General features: G+C 48.2%; 1 long non-coding RNA gene across 1 annotated transcript in view; it reads right to left on the reverse strand.

Moving 5' to 3' along the window:
- Positions 1-8,336, reverse strand: part of LOC115280527 — a 72,603-nt gene that overhangs the window by 23,809 nt on the left and 40,458 nt on the right. The gene's annotated exons all lie outside the window — the stretch shown is intronic.

The following is an 8,336-nucleotide window of genomic DNA, read 5'->3' on the forward strand; positions in this document are numbered from 1 at the left end:
GAACTCTGAGAAATACATTTCTATTATGTACACCACTCCGTCAGAACATTCTGTCAGAGCAGCCCAAGCTGACTCAGACACTCGGGGAGGCCTTTCACTGTCCACAAGTTACCCCGCGAAGTGGCCCACAGGTCACCATGAAACAAATGCTTCTTTCCTTAAGGAACAATGGCAGTAATTTGCTCTTGGTGATACTTTCAAAATATCCCCAAGAATGGTCTTCTGATCCAGTTGCAAATCAAAATTCCTCCGGCTGATTGTGATTTAACAATGCGAGTTATGTAAATGTTTCATTCGGTCCAAAGCTTGCATCAGCTGCTTGACTGGCTAGATGTGAAACAAAAGGAAAAAAATTTGTTTAAATCCTCCTAGGACTTTCCAGACTTTCTCTGCTTTGCCAGCCTGTGATCTAATCCCAGAAACGTCTTCAGGACTGCTTGGGCCTAGTTCGAGTTATTTGCAAGTGGCACTCAACACCTATCAATAATCAGATGTGCCTCGGCCCTAGGTGCTTATATTTAAATAGCAGCTGTACTTTATGACCTCTGGATTGTTTAATGCACCCTATACACATTTGGAAGTTTCAGGAAAGCCTTTGCGCAGAGAGAATAGAGCTGGCTTGGGGAGAAACGCCTCGAACAAATCCTCCCTCTAAAATGTGAACCGGCTTTATAAAGTTGTTAAGCCCATTAGACATTCCCCTTCACATATCCAGCTGTTTCTTCTAACTGCTTCCAGAAAACCCAGACAGAACCAGAAAGTCTTCCAAGAGGGGAAGAGCTGGGCATCACTGAGAAAACAAAAACAACCCCCTCCCCCGGCCCCAACCTGAGACTCTGCACAGGTGCGCTGTCAGCGGAGGCTGGGCCTCTTCCCGCAGCTGGCTCGCCCCCACCCCATCCTGCCCACTCCTGCCCCTCGGCAGGCAGACCCGGATGTAAAACAGATCACCACTCCTGTGTTTTTTAAGAGCAAAAAAAAAAACACAGGGCCCTTCAGCATTCCCCACAGTGAAGCCAAGCCCGTTAAAGAGAAACGAGGGGAGTACGTAACCCCAAGAGCCATGCCCAATGGCCTTCTTTAGCCGCTGCCGGCCCTGCAGGGCTGGAAACATCTGGAGTGTGGAGAAGAGGCTCATCTCTCTTCGAGCTGGAAAACCATGCACAGCTGAGCAGGCTGCCAGGGACCGAGGGGAAGGCTCTGGACTTCCCAGATCCCCCTAGCCTCTCGAGGTTAATATTCCAAAGGCGAGGACTGCATTTGAACAGCATGTTCTGTCATTAGCCTTCACTTTGCTGAATAAGCCGCTTGATGCTTTTTAGGCAATTTTGAAGCCAAAGGCAGAGGGAAAAAAAGCCTGCAAACAGATGATCGTACAGCCACACCAGAGATTCTGCTTGGATGTGCCATTGTGTGTGCTTGGACAAGTGCCTCCAAGCCCGTTCTCCTCCATGATCCTTTCAATTAAGTTGCCGTGGAGGTGGAACAGGGACTATGGATGAGGAAACCGGCATACGTGTTTAAGTGGCCATGGGAAGGACCTTCAGGAAAATCTCCTGCATTGGGTCCGAGATCCCAGTGATACCACAATGCCACTGGGCTCAAGCAGTCGCCCAAATTATTCTCACCTGCTCTTCCACTTAATAGCTAAATGCCTTCCTGTCATAGATTTCCATAACAGAGACAATAACCACACTTGCCCCAGAAGGAGAGGTAAATTACATAGCTCTATAAGACTCTTAGAACAGTACCTGGAACATGATAAGTTCTTAATAAATCATAGCAGTGACGATGATGATGATGATGATTTCAAAATATATGCTCGGATATGTTTCTAGAAAAAAACTAGGTATAAACGGGTTCATCCTAATTCCAGATATAAGAAGATTATAATTGGATGGAAGAGGGGGCTTTTAATTTCTTCCACTGTCAAATATTTAAAGGGGTCAGAGCATGACCTTCTCCCCACCATTTTGGTACAGGGTCCTGGTCATATTTGAAAGGCTCTGGGTTGAGATGTCAGAAAAACTCTTGTGGTATCCATTCCCACAGACACCAGCCCCGAGGCCTCGGGCTGCTTGCACAGTTGACGAATCTCCCCCTCGGCCGCAGAAGTAATACCTACCTTTCTGCCAAGGGAGTAGAGGAAATCCAGAAGGCTTTGACCCATCTTTTTTGTTATTATCTAACATTTTGCTATTTCTTTGTGATCAAAAACCATCTGGAGACCCAATGGCAGATGCTGCTGACACTCCCGGTGTCCGTGTTCTCACCTTCCTGGCTGGGCACACGGCCACCCCTACTAAGAGCTATGGCCACAGGACTAAGTTCTGGCCAATAAACTGAGCAGAGGTGCTGTGCATACTTCCAGTCATCATGTAGCTAATCCTGATTTCTCTCTTTCCACATGTACCAGCAGAACGGAAAGGGCTCCGTGGACTACAGGAGGGTTGCATTTCAAGATGGAAGGAACCTGGGTCCCTAGGTCACTACATGGAGGAAAGCTGTCCATCAGTCAGGAACATCCATTTTGGATCATGCATAAGAAGTAAATGTATGTTAAATCACTGAAATTTGGAAGCAATGGTTTAAAAAGTCAGCCTGCCCCTAACTGGTGTAGCTCCCAATTGTGGCAAACTCTAAAGCAGTGACTTAGGCTAGTTAGAGATTCAAGCTCCAACCTCTTGTCCAAGGCTGTCACCATGTAAAGCCTATTAAAAGATGCCATACACTAGCACCTGACACATAACAGGATCTCCAAAGTTGATGGATGGCTGGATGGATAGATGAATGGATGGATGGATGAATGGATGGATGGATGGATGGATGGATGGGTGGGTGGATGAATGGGTAAATGGGTAAGTGGATGGATGTGTAGATGGGTAGATCAATGGGTGGATCAATGGGGGGTTTAGTGGATGGATGGATGAATGGATAGATGGATAAATGGATAAGTGGGTGGGTGGATGGATGGATGGATAGATGGAAGGATGGGTGGATGGGTGGATGGATGAGTGGGTGGACGGATGGGTGGATGAGTGGATAGGTGGATAAGAAATAACACTATATTCATGTGTCTCCTAAACTGTCTTCAGTTCACAAGGGAAGAACCAGAAAGGGTTTGTTTCTTTTGAGGGTGGAGCTTCATGATCAGCTCATAGCCCTCAGAGAGACGGGCAGTCCTGTTTAGGGTTTCGAGGCCAGACCAAGGGCAGGTAGATGCACATTGGAATCAGTAGGGACATTAACCATTCAGACTCACCAGAATCCTGATTTTAACACCCCACCTCAAAAGACAAGCGAGGCTGGATCTTTGTCCTCGTGCAGCTAGCTAGAGGAGGGTTGGCCAACTATGAATATGGTGTTTATCAAGAAATAGAGGGCCTATCACCCAGCTGGGACAGCCCACTGTCCCTGAGGTGCAGAATACTCTGGCTTCCACTCTTCCCAGAACCCTCTCTCTCCACAGGGCTGCAGGGGCTGAGCTCCCCGCCCTCAGCTCTCTGCGGGGATGGCGGGGCTCCCCTCCTCCCAGGGACGCACCAGCCTCTCTGCCTCTGGCAAGCAGGCCCTTTCAGCCTGTCTTTATGTCCTTATCAGTGCTCTGTGGCAGGCCCAGGTGCCAGACCTCATTCACTCAATTACCGTCTTCACGGGACACAATGCTCGCTTCTGAAAGCCTACACTGGGCGCAGATAGAGACACTTTCATGGCAAGGATTCAGAGCTAAATCCTCTTTTGATACTGTCAGAAACTCCCTGCCAAGCTGACACTGTATGTTAGAGGGAAAAGGGCTCACCAGCGCAGAAAGCCGAAATTAAATTAAACAGGATATTAATACCTAGTAGTTAAGGAAATGATATTTCCTTTTTTTGATTCCTTGCTCTCTCCCAATGCCGAAGCCAAAAAATGCATCCCAGCTCAGCTGAGCCGGCCAGGCCTCAGGTTTTCAGAAGCAAAACACCAGCCATGGTTCCTCTCAAAGCAGATCTTCCATGGGGTTCCTTTCCCACCTCCCAGCCAACCCCCCTCAAAGCCCCAGGCCCTTCCAGGGTCCCTCTGTCCTACTGAAAGGCAGTCTGTGTAATCCCTCTGAAGCAGAAGGAAACTGAGTTCACGTGGTGGGATTAGGGGTGGGATTTTTTTCTCCACTGTATTCTAAATTTAAAAAACTATGGCCACATCATTTTTATAACAGAAACCGTGTTTATATTTTAAGGAGCGAACTCCCTTTGCCCTCTCTCTCTGTTCACAGTCCTGTGCTATTTCGCTGTCAAATGCTTGACTACAGATCATCATGGTTAATAACAGCTCAATTGTTACTGAATCTTTATTGAATGGAGTCCATTTGGCACTTTCTGCATGCCAGACCCTGTGTTGAGCACTTGTGTGAATTGTTACATTGAATCCTCTGGACGTTTGTGTCAAATAATCAATGCTACCATTCCTATTCTAATGATGTGCACACCCATGTTCTCCTAGCAGCATTATTTACAGTAGCCAAAAGGTGGAAACAACCCAGATGTCTATCAAGGGATGAGTGGATAAACAAAATGTAGCAAATACAGACAATGGACTATGACTCAGCCTCAAAAAGGAAGAAAATCCTGATACCTGCTACAACATGGATAAACCGTGAGGACATGCTGCCAGGTGAAATAAGCCAGATCAGAAAAAGAAATAAATACTGGATGATTCCGCTTATATGAAGTAGCCAGAGAAGTCAAGTTCACGGAGACAGAGAGTGGAATGGTGGCTGCCCAGGGGGCAGGACGAGGGGGAATAGGAAGCCCGTGTTTTATGGGGACAGACTCTCAGTTTGGGATGATGGAGAAGTTCTAGAAATGGATGGTGGTGGTGGCTGTACAGTAACTGGTATGTATGTAATGCCACCGGCCACTTAAAAAAGGTTCAAACAGTAAGTTTGGTGTTAATGTATAGTGTACCACAATAAAAAGAATAATAAGAAATGGAATGAGAACATCAAGACTCAAAAAGGTGAAATGACGTGTCTAGGGGAGCACGATAAGTGGCAGAAGAGGACACATCCAAGGCACAGCCACGGGCTCGCCCTGCTAGGAGTCACGCCCCCCTGTGATAACACGCTATCAAGATAGTCTCTCTTACTCTCCAGATCTTCCCAGGGATCCTTGTCACTGCTTAAAATACAGTCAAACTTGGAATACTATTCAGCGATAAAAAGGAAGAACTATGGACACAGCTGCCCCAGGGGCAAATCTCGAAAGTACTATGCTCAGTGAAGGAAGCCAGATAGAAGAGACCACATTCTGCCTGATCGCACAGAGGGGCAGAGGGGAATGAGGAGTAACAGTAAATGTGCATAAGGGATCACAGTGGGTGATGAAAATGCTCTAACATAGATTTAGTGAGGATTGTACAACTTGGTATATTTACTTTAAAAAGCATTGAGTTGTATGCTCAAAAAGGTTAACTACAGGGGTGCCTGGGTGGCTCAGTCGGTTAAGCATCCAGCTTCAGCTCAGGTCATGATCTCACGGTTCATGGGTTCAAGCCCCGTGTTGGGCTCTGGGCTGACAGCTCAGAGCCTGGAGCCTGCTTCTGATTCTGTATCTCCCTCTCTCTGACCTGCCCCTGCTCGTACTGTCTCTCTCTGTCTCTCAAAAATAAATAAAAAACCATAAAAAATTTTTTAAAAGGGTGAACTATAGGTTACACAAAATGTGACTCAATAAAGTTATTTAAAAAAATACAGTCCAAAGTTCTTATGTAGCCTACAAGGTCCTACAGATAGATGCTTCTCTGATTTTGTTCTTCTGCTTCTCTCTCCCTTACTTACTCCACTTAAGACCCACTGGCCCCTTCCTGTTCCTTGAACACCAAGTGCCCTAGTGCCTCAGGACCTTTGCACTAATTGCTTGCTGTCCCTGAACTAACACTCCCTCAGGTATGCACATGGCGTTCTCACTCCATCCAGATCTCTGCTTATATGTCACCAAATCAGAGGGACCTTTCCCAACCCCTTATCTAAAATAGGGGCACCTGGGTGGCTCAGTATGCTAAGCAGCTGACTTTCGGCTCAGGTCATGATCTCACCATTCATGAGTTCAAGCCCTGCATTGGGCTCTGTGCTGACAGCTCAGAGCCTGGAGCCTGCTTCAGATTCTGTGTCTCCTTCTCTCTCTGCCCCTCCCCTGCTCACACTGTGTGTGTGTATATGTGTGTGTGTGTCTCTCTCTCAAAAATAAACATTAAAGAAATTTTATAATGGTGAATCCTTTTTAGAGGGTTTCCCATTTTTTTAAATATCCCCCCAATTCTTCTGTCCATTTAACCTGCTCTATATTTCTATTTAGCACCTTCTCCTAACCTATTATGTCTTTATTTACTTTCTCCTAACTTAGAAATGTAAGCTCAGTGAGACCAGGGACTGTGTAGTGTTCACTGCTGCGTCCCCAGTGCCTGAAACAGTGCCCGATCCCTCATGGGCATTCATTATAAATGTGTTGAATAAATGAGTGAACTACTGATTAAGGAAGTAGAGGAAACCTAGTCTGCCACCCTTCACAGCATGGGGTGGATGTCTCCAGTCACCCCGTCCTCTGCAAAGTCTTAGGGAAATCATGGACATTAGCTTCCCTGAGAGGGTTTCCGTTTAGGATAGGTAGGGGGAGGGTGGCCCTTCTGATGGACCTAACACAGTCCTTGGCATAACTTCCTGGCCACTCACATTATCCTGAACAAAGATCTCTGCGTTGAGACTTTGAGCGGAGGGGTCCAGAGACGTCCCCAGGCCCATTCCTGCTCTAGCGAAGCTGGCAGAGACCACCCCGGGGTCACAGGGAAGGACTTGCTCCTGCCAGGGGCTCTCTCCATCCTGGAAAAGTCCGAGCTGCACCCTGACTTCCTGCCCGCCCCGGAGACTGAGAAAGCCCAGCAAGCCGTTAGTTGCCCCTGAGTCAGCTCCTGAATCATACCCAGGTGTAGACAGACTTACCAAAGACCCGAGTCCAGCACTTTCTAGAGTGGCTTTCCTGTGATGTGGCAGACAGATCCCGGAAATGCTGAATACGTAAGGACTCTGCAGAAGTTCTGTGCGGGGCTTGGCTTGACTGCTTACAGCCTTTCCTAAGCGAATTTGACCCCAGTTACCTTCCTTCTCTTCCTTTGCCCCCCCCTCCCAGCTATAAAACATGCAACACTCGTAGGGGCCCAGGGGCAAACCTTCAGAAATGCTGTTTCTGGGCATGCTTTCTTCTCACCAGTGAAAACTCTGTGTCCCATGAGGGAAAGAGACCCGCCCAAGGTCAGGGACCGGAAGCCAGACTTTCCAGCTCCCGATCCCATCCTTGCATTAGAAACCTTTGTGTTTTGAGCCTCACAGACAGCAGACATTGGCTAGAGGCAGAAGACAACACGTCCAGTTTCCCAGAGTTCACGCTGGAGGACGATACAAACAGCGAGAAACCTGAGATTCTTGCTGGAGCTCTCTGACCTGCCTGGGTTCACCGGCATTTATTGAGCACTGACTGTATGCGAGGCACTGTGCCTGTGGCTTCACACCCATCCACTTTTCTCACGGCAACTAGCCCATCGAGGAAGTCCCATTTCACAGATTAGGAGACTGAGGCTTGGCGAGGTTAGCTGACCTGTCCAGGACCACACAGCTAGAAAGTCTGCGAGCCTAGATTCGCACTCCAGCTGTCTGACTTCAGATGCTTTCCCTGTCTTCAAGGGGCACTGCCTCCACAGAGCAGCTGGCCCTCACCGGCCTCCATCAGAGCCTTCCTGCCTCCTCGCAGGTTAAGAGCTTTGCAGACCCGCCTAGGTAAGGGACAGATTAGGGAAACTGCAGCTCCCTTCACTTCACCTCCTTTTATGTGTTCCAGGGGAGGACTGGGGTGCGGGGACAAGTCGGGCAACCCGGGCAAGAGCCCTGGCTTTTCTGGAGAGCTCCCCCACTCACCTGTGGCCCGTGTGACTGTCACATGCCCAAAGGTGTAGGAGCAGGGGAAAGAACACGGTTCTCTGGCTTCCACATCTGCAAGTGCATCCCCTGTTTGTTTGCTCGCCTCTGCTAAAACGAGCTTCTCTGACAACCTCCTGGCTCGGAACCCTGCGGAACAAGACCAGCGGAAAGATTGATCCCCCATAAATCAATACAGTTCAGCCTAACAAGCAATTACGTGACTGCAACAAGGCTGTCAGTGGGGGCAGACCCCGGCCCGACGCGCAGCCGCCGCGTCACGTGACCCGGAGGCGCTGTGGTTGCATTTTTTTCAAACAAAAATAAATTCTCAAAATCCACGAACGATTAGATAAAATAAAGCCCCGACTGGAAGCAACAGATGGACAAG

This window comes from Suricata suricatta, chromosome 16 (genome assembly GCF_006229205.1).
Source record: "Suricata suricatta isolate VVHF042 chromosome 16, meerkat_22Aug2017_6uvM2_HiC, whole genome shotgun sequence".
Taxonomy (NCBI): Eukaryota; Metazoa; Chordata; class Mammalia; order Carnivora; family Herpestidae; genus Suricata; species Suricata suricatta.